Below are 9,292 nucleotides of genomic sequence, written 5' to 3'. Positions count from 1 at the left end.
AGAAACAAGGGTTGGGGTGAGGTGCGCATCTAGTGGAAGTTTTCCCTTTCCTTTCTTTCTTGTGCACTTGATCCATTTTTTATTATTTTCCTAACTGACCTATCTTATAGGGGGAGAGTGTCCTCATTATCACAACTTAGTCACTAGATCATCTGTATATTCTTGATGTAATCATATTGTAGCCCTTTTTTTTGTAATGCAAGGGTTAAAGCTTGTGTGGATTATTGGGAACTAGGGTTTGCGTGAGATAAAATTAAGAGAAGTATCTTAGCATAAGCATTAACATGTTGCATGACCTAAGGCATGTGAGATTAAACCTTAGAAAATAACTAGAGCACTTAATGCTAATGGAACTTGTGTTATGAGAGTTTAGATAAATCTCATTAAGGAGCTTTTTTATGAAAGAAAAGATTCCAACTGTGAGATTGTTGGTGTGATTCTAGCTTGTAGTGAAACCTTTCATGCGTCTAGGAGATCTTGGTGAGATGCCTTGATAAGCTACAATATTGTTGGACAAAATTTGTAGATGGTAAATTCTCTAGCTAGGATTTAGAAGGAGCTATATTGTCTTTGCTAGGGCGTGTTAGAAAGAAATTTTGTATAACATAGAATGTCTAAGGCATTGTATTTTATATTCATTTATGTTGTAATATGAATTGTACCCTTGTTGTCTAAAATGGTGTGTTGTATTTTTAAGGATTTCACCTACATTTTGATTTATAATAGACAAATTAGGTATTTTGGAATTAAGAGTCATGCGAGCTGGGGGGGTTGGTTGAATCCACCATATGAGCTTCCAAAATCACATGGAATCTCAATAGTCCTTGTATTAATCATGGTAAATCCATTAGAATGTTCAACAACACTTCTGTCGAGATCAAATTCATTACTTTGTAGCTTTTACCATTTGACATCCAACAAAATTGTTTTGAAGGATTTAAAGTCACACTCAATTATATCCTCCAAATACTCGTATCTATTTTTAGAGACTTTTGGATGTCTGTCACTTCTAAAGGAAACATTAATGACTTGAAATACTTTGAAAATCCTCCTATTAGAAGTTTTCATCTTTTCAACTATCTTTTTGATGTGAAATTTGTGGCCATTACACCACATAGCCTCAAATTGTTTCAATTGTGTAATGTCACACGTAAAAGATGCATTCTTAATTCATAATAATATTTATACCTAGAAATTGTTCAAATTAAGAAAAGGACATGACATATAAATCAATATATTATTAAAAAAAAACTAAATAGTATTGGGGGATATCCTTACCTGTTTATCTTTTAAGCAATTTTCTAAATCAATTTTCCTCTTTGTATTATTGGTATCTCTCTCACGCTCAACTTCATTGACCAATGTAACCACACCATGCCATGATAAGTTACCATCAATTGATTTTTTCCATCGTTCAATCCATAACATCATCCAGTCAATGTTGTTTGCAATGTATAAATGTATTGCATCCCACCCTCATCCGAATATATTAAAAGAAAAAAATTAACATATGATTAGTTACCAAAGTATACCTTTATAATAAAGGATTATGTTGGAAGATTGAAATTCAATAAGTACGATGCAGATAAAAAAAAATGACAAATGTGTTATAAATCTCCACCATCTACTCACATTCCACTTTCCTCGTTCTCCACCATGCAAGCAAATGCAAATTTATGCTAATGAACGAGAGGAATTTTTATTACTTACAACATGATGATGGGGCTGGTAGTAGCGATGTTGGTTCAAGCATGGTGCCTGTGGCTTTACATGCTCAAACTAGGTATCAACCAAGCATTAATATGGGAAATATTACCTATTGTAATGGATTCAAGTAGGTTTTACGATTGTCAAGTTTCTCTAGTACAAGGTGAGTCTAGGATGATTCCAAGATTTTCCAGTAAAATCACCCCTTCAACACTTTTACAAGAAATTTCTTTTCAAAGTTACAACCGTAAGTGGTAAAAATAATAGTGCTCATGGTCCCTTTCTACACACTAGAGAAACAATGAGATGTGTTAGGCTGACTCTGTATATAGGGGCATGTGATTTCTTTATACATCACTAAGCTAAGTTCACTATTTATGTATTGTTGTCATCAAATCTGTGCTAGTCTTTATGGGGACTAGGAACTACCATAGTTTGTGAGTCTTTGCCTTATTCTTAATTAACCATAGAAATTGCCTCTTTCATTTTCTTAAGTGATATTTTGGTTATTTACAGGGTTTTGGTTTATTTTTGGGTATATTTTGTGGTGATGGGGCCAATTTATTTTGTTGGTGGACTAGAATGCATAGGTTGGTTGAGCGACATTGGGTTCTCGTTGTCTTGGAAGGGCCGTAAGTTTTTGATGATTTTATGGAGGGTTGGGTGTGCCGCTATAGAGAGAGATGACATGATTAACCTCTCAGCTTGTGAATTTTATCCCTCACCCCCTGTATATGTCTAGGAGGTAGATATTTGAGTTCTAGGGGTATTCTATCTAGGTGTATTGATGTTTGTTGTTATGGAAATAGTTTTTTGGTTTGCAGGAAGTATTGTCATATAGGTTGGAGTGCAATGCCTCATCAACGAGGTAGATATAGAATTGGAATTTGAGACAGGGGTCAACAAGAAAGACACCTTGTGGGATATTCAGGCCATGGTGAGGCCTAAGACCCCAATCTAGTCCACACATTTGGAATCAAGGATTTAGTTCCTCCCAAGGAAATTGGCTATATATTTTGGTAATTGCCTAGTGGCAAACAAATATGGTATGAGTGAGGATGGTAGGATTTTGGAAAATTTTATAAATGGATGTAATATTATGATATAATGGAATTTCCTAGATTCAACAAAAAAAAAAAAAAAAACATGCGAGAGAGATCACTAGTTTCTAAAGAGCGATACATATGCAAAATTTTAATAAATAAACAATTGAATGGAATGATATAAATAGAGGGATAAATTTGTTACAAGCATTCATCAGATAAGAGAATGATAAGAAAATAAATGATGAAAGGTTTTCTATCATATTTTACTTGAAATTTGTGTTAGTATAACGAAAAATTGATAGGTATTTAAAATATTATGTGTGTGTGTGTGTGTGGATTAACTAATTTTATGTAACTAAGAGTTAGATTGTTAGAACATATTAGAAGAAAGATGAATTCCCAATACATACTTTATATTTGCCAAAAAAATGGATTCATATATATATTTTTATAAAGGTAATGGATACAATTGGATTAAATTTTTTAAATAAATTATAGTGAATAAAGGAGCACAGCCTAGCCTGAACTATCTTAGATTAGCCTTACCTAGACTAGCCTATCCTAAACTAACCTAAACTAAACTAGCCTAACCTACCCCAATCTAGCATAGCTTAAGCTAACATAGCCTAATGTATCCTAGCCTAGCCTACCCTAGCCTAAAATAGCCTGACCTAGCTTAGGTTAGCCTTACCTAGCCTCACGTAGCTTTGCCTACCCTAGCTTAACCTAGCCTAACCAAGTGTAGCCTAGCCTAACCTTGCCTAGCCTAGGTTGGCATGGTTTTGCCTAGCCTTGACTAGCCTAGCAAGGTTTAGGCTAGCATAACCTAGCCTAGCCTAACCTAATCTAGCCTATCTAAACCTAGCTTAGACTAGCCAAACATAACCTACCCTAAACTAGACTAGCCTGACCTTTCCTAACCTAAGCTAGCCTAGTTTATCCTACATTAACGTAGCTTAGGCTAGCATACCTTAGCATAACTTAACCAGTCTTACCATATCCTAACATAGCAGAGGCTAACTAGCTTAGTGTATCATAGCGTAACGTAGCCTAGCCTAGCCTAACCTAGCTTAACCTAGCTTAACCTAAACTAGCCAAGCCTAGCCTAACCTAACCTAGCCCCAACTGACCTCGCCAAGCCTAACCTAGCCTTCCCTAGCCTAGCATAACCTACGTTGGCCTAATCTATCCTAGTTTAGCCTTTCTTAACCAAACCTAGCCTAATCTAACCTATCCTAGCCTAGCCTAACCTTACTTAGCCTAACCTATGTAGGCTACCTAACTTAAACTATCCTAACCTAACCTAACCTAGTCTACCTAGCTTCCAAAACCTACCTAACTTAACCTTACGAAGCATAATCTATCCTAACATAACTAAGCTCGGCCTAACCTTTCCTACCTAGCTTACCTAGCTTAACCTTACCAAGCCTAACCTAGACTAACATAACTAACCCTAACATAGCCTACCTAACTTAACGGGACCAAGCCCACCCTAACCTAGCCTAACATAACCTACCCTAGCCTAACTTAGCCTAACCAAACCTATGCTACCATTGCCTAGCATAGTCTTTCCTAGCCTTGCTTAGATTAAACTAGCTTATCCTAGCCTAAGGTAGCCTAGGGTAGCCACCTTGCCTAGCGTAACCTGGGATAGCCAAGCCTAACGTAAAATATTGTAGCCTAGGCTAACTTAACTTAGCCTAGCCTTACCTAGCCTAACCTAGTATAGCCTAACCTAACCTAGTCTTACGCTAACCTTACCTAGCCTACCTAGACTAGCCTAGCCTAATGGACCTACCAGACCTAACCTAGCCTAGCATAACCTTGCCTAGCCTAACCTAACTCAACCTAGCCAAACCTAACCTAGCCTAGCCTAAACTAGTCTTAGCCTATCCTTACCTACCCTACTTAGCCTATATGACCTACCAGACCTACCTGCTATACCTAACCTAACTTATCCTAACATACTCTAACCTAGCCTAGCCTAGCCTAATCTAGCCTTTCCTAGCCTACCTAACCTAACCTAGCCTAGCCTAGCCTAGCCTTACTTAGACTAGACAAGCCTAGCCTATCTTAGCCTAGCCTAGCCTAAGCTTGCCAAGCCTAGACTTTCCTACCTATCCCTTCATAGCCTAGCCTTGGCTAGCCTAGCCTAGCCTAGCCCAGCCTCCCTTAAGTTAGCCTAACCTAGCCTAACCAAGCCTATCCTAAACTAGCTTAACCTAGCATAGCCTAACAAAGCCTAATCTACCCTAACCTAATATACTCTAGCATAACCTAACCTAACCTAACCTAGCCTAACCTATCCTAGCCTAGACCAACCTATCCTACATTGGGCTAGCCTATCCTACCCTAGCCTGACCTTTCCTAACCTAGTCTAGCATTGCCCAGCCTAGCTGAGCCCTGCCTAACCTAGCCTAGTCTAACCTAGCATGGCCTAGCTTAGCCTAACATAGCCTAGCCTAACCTCACCTAGCGTAACTTAACATAAGCTACCCTAAACTAGCCTATCCTAATCTATCCTAACCTAACTTAGATTATTCTATCCTACATTAACCTAGAGTAGCCTAGACTACTCTAGCATAGCTTAGCTAATCTTACCACAACCTAGACGAACCTAGCCTACCTAGCCTGGCATAACATAACATACCATAGTCTACCCTATCGTAGCTCAACCTAGCTTAACATAAACTAGCCCGCCATAACCAAACTGAGCCTAAACTAACCTATTCTAGCTTAGCCTTGGCTAGCCTAACCTAGCCTAGCCTAGCCTAGCTTAGCATAACCTACATTAGCCTAGTCCATCCTAGTTTATCCTAGTCTAAACTAGCCTAGCCAAACCTCACCTATCCTAGCCTAGCCTATCCTACCTAGGCTACCGAACCTAACCTATCCTAACCTAACCTAACCTAGTATACCTAGCTTACTTAGCCTACCTACCCTATGGGACCTACGTAGCCTAACAAACCTAACTTATCCTAACACAACCTAACCTAACCTATACTAGGCTACTGTAACCTAGCCTAGCCTAGCCTAGCCTAGGCTAGCATAACCTCCCCTAACCTATTATAACCTAGCATAGTCTAGCCTACCTAACCTCCCTTAACCTAGCCTAACCTAACCTAGCCTGATCTAAGCTAGACTACTTGGCCTACCTAATTTAACTAGCCTACCTAACCTACCTAGCCTATCCTAACATAGTCCACCTTACCTAGCCTACCCTACTTGGCCTACCCTAGCCTAGCCTACCCTATCCTTGCCTAGCCTAATCCAACCTAACCTAACCTAACCTAACCCAATCTAGACTAAGTTAGCCTAGCCTAGTTGAACCTAGGCTATCCAAGCCTAGCCGAACCTAACTTAGCCTAGCCTAGCCTAAGCTAGCCTAAACTAGCCTAACCTTGCCTAGCCGAACCTAGCATAGCCCAACCTAGCCTAGCCCAATCTAGCCTAGTCTAACATAACCTAACCAAGCCTAGTCTAACCAAGCCTAACCTTGCCTAGACTAGTCTAGCCTAGCATAGCCTAGCCTAGCCTAGCATAGCCTTGCTTAGCCTAAGCTTGAATAGCCTGGCCTAAGGTACCCTAGGCTAACCTAGGGTGACCTAGCATGGGGTAACCTAGCTTAGGGTAGCCTAGCCTAACCTTAAATAGACTAGCCTAACCTAACCTAACTTCACCAACCTTACCTAACCTAGCATAGCCTAGCCTAGTCTAACCTATCCTAGGAAAACCTAGCGTAGCCTAACCTAGCCTAACCTACCTTAGGCTAGCCTAACTTAGCCTAAGATAACCTAACATAGGCTAGCCTAACCTAGCCTAGCCTAGCCTAACCTAACCTAACCTACCTTAGGCTAGCCTAACTTAGCCTAAGATAACCCAGCATAGGCTAGCCTAGCCTAGCCTAGTTGAGCCTACCTAACTTAACGTAACCAAGCCTACCTAGCCTAGTGAACCTACTAGCATAGTGAACCTACCTAGCCTTCCTAGCCTACCAAACGTACCTAGCCTACCTAACCTAACTTATCCTAACATAACCTAACCTAACCTAACCTAGCCTAGCCTAGCCTAGGCTAACCTAACCTAACCTAGCCTAGCCTAGCCTAGCGTAAACTAGGCTAACCTCCTCTTACCTAGCCTAGCCTACCCAGGCCTTGCTTGGCCTAACCTAGCCTTGCCTAGACTAAAGTTGACTAGCCTAACTTAGCTCAACCTAACCTAGCCTAACCCAACCCAACCTAACCTAACATATCCTAAATTAGCCTAACCGAGCCTTGCCTAAGCTAGCCTAGACTAACCTAGCCTAACCTAGCCTAGCCTAGCCTAGCCTAGCCTAAACTAACCTAACCTACCTTGGGCTAGCCTAGCCTAGCCAAACCTAGCATATTTTAGCCTAGCTTAGCCTAGGCTATCCTAGCCTAGCTTGACCTAACCTAGCCTAGCCTAGCATAACCTATCCTTGCAAAGACTAACATAGCATTGCCTAACTTAGCTTAAGCTAGCCTAGCCTAGCATAACCTAGCCTAGCCTAGCCTAGCATAACCTAGCCTAGCCTAGCCTAGCCTAGCCTATCGTAAACTAGCCTAACCTAGCATAGCCTAACATAGCCTATCCTAAACTAGCCTGAACTAGCCTAATCTATTGTAGCCTAATCTAACCTAGACTAACCAAGCCTAGACTAACCTACCCTACCATGGGCTAGCCTATCTTATCCTAGCCTAGCGTAACCTATTCTAGGTTAACCTAGCCTAGGCTAACCTAACCTAGACTAACCTAGCTTGGACTAGCCTAGCTCAACTTAGCCTAGCCTACCTAGCCTAGCCTAGAATAGCCTAGCCTAGCCTAACCTAACCTAGCGTAGCCTAGCCTAACCTAACCTAGCGTAGCGTAGCCTAGCTTGGCCTAACATATCTTGGCCTAGCCTACCTTAGTGTAGCCTAGCTTAACCTATGCTAGCCTAGCCTAGTTTGGCCTAACATATCTTGGTCTAGCCTAACTTAACGTAGCCTAGCTTAACCTATGCTTGCCTAGCATAGCTTAGCCTAGCCTACCTTAGCTTAAGTTAACCTAGCCTAAGCTAGCCTATCCTAAACTATCCTAGCCTAACCTAACCTAACCTAGCCTAACCTAGCCTAGCATAGCCTAGCCTAATCTAGCCTAGCCTAGCCTAACCTAATGTAATGTAGTCTAGCCTAGACAAGCCTAACCTAGCCTAATGTAGCCTAGACAAGCCTATCCTAGCCTAGCTTGGCCTAACCTAGCTTGACCTAACCTAGCCTAGCCTAGCATAACCTATCCTTGCAAAGACTAACATAGCATTGCCTAGCTTAGCTTAAGCTAGCCTAGCCTAGCATAACCTAGCCTAGCCTAGCCTAGCATAACCTAGCCTAGCCTAACATAACCTAGCCTAGCCTAGCCTAGCCTAGCCTAGCCTATCGTAAACTAGCCTAACCTAGCATAGCCTAACATAGCCTATCCTAAACTAGCCTGAACTAGCCTAATCTATTGTAGCCTAATCTAACCTAGACTAACCAAGCCTAGACTAACCTACCCTACCATGGGCTAGCCTATCCTATCCTAGCCTAGCGTAACCTATTCTAGGTTAACCTAGCCTAGGCTAACCTAACCTAGCCTAACCTAGACTAACCTAGCTTGGACTAGCCTAGCTCAACTTAGCCTAGCCTACCTAGCCTAGCCTAGAATAGCCTAGCCTAGCCTAACCTAACCTAGCGTAGCCTAGCCTAACCTAACCTAGCATAGCCTAGCCTAGCTTGGCCTAACATATCTTGGCCTAGCCTACCTTAGTGTAGCCTAGCTTAACCTATGCTAGCCTAGCCTAGTTTGGCCTAACATATCTTGGTCTAGCCTAACTTAACGTAGCCTAGCTTAACCTATGCTAGCCTACCTTAGCTTAAGTTAACCTAGCCTAAGCTAGCCTATCCTAAACTATCCTAGCCTAACCTAACCTAACCTAGCCTAACCTAGCCTAGCATAGCCTAGCCTAATCTAGCATAGCCTAGCCTAACCTAATGTAACGTAGTCTAGCCTAGACAAGCCTAACCTAGCCTAATGTAGCCTAGCCTAACATAACCTTGGCTAACCTAGGCTAGACTAGACTAACCTAGCCTACCTTGGGCTAGCCTAGCCTAGCCTAACCTACCCTAATTGACCCTAACTTAGGTTAATCTAACCTAGCCTAGGCTAACCTAACCTAGCCTAGGCTAACCTAACCTAGGCTAGCCTAGCCTCACCTAACCTATTCTAGCCTAAAGTAACCTATCCTAGCCTAGCCTAGCCTAGCCAAAAGTAACCTATCCTAGCCTTGCCTAGCCTAGCCTAACATAACCTAGCCTAGCCTAACATAACATAGCCTAGCCTAGCCTAGCCCTTCCTAACCTAGTCTAACATAATATAACCTAACCTAGCGTAGCCTAACCATGCATAACCTAACGTAACCCAACCTAGCCTAGCCTAGCCTAACCTAGCCTAGCCTAGCCTAGCCTAACCTTGCCTAAGCTAGCCTTTGCCTTGCCTTGCCT

Source organism: Pinus tabuliformis, chromosome 7, assembly GCF_031772625.1.
Source record: "Pinus tabuliformis cultivar Carrire ecotype Pingquan chromosome 7, CPIR1, whole genome shotgun sequence".
Lineage (NCBI taxonomy): Eukaryota > Viridiplantae > Streptophyta > Pinopsida > Pinales > Pinaceae > Pinus > Pinus tabuliformis.
This window is presented reverse-complemented; position numbering follows the sequence as displayed.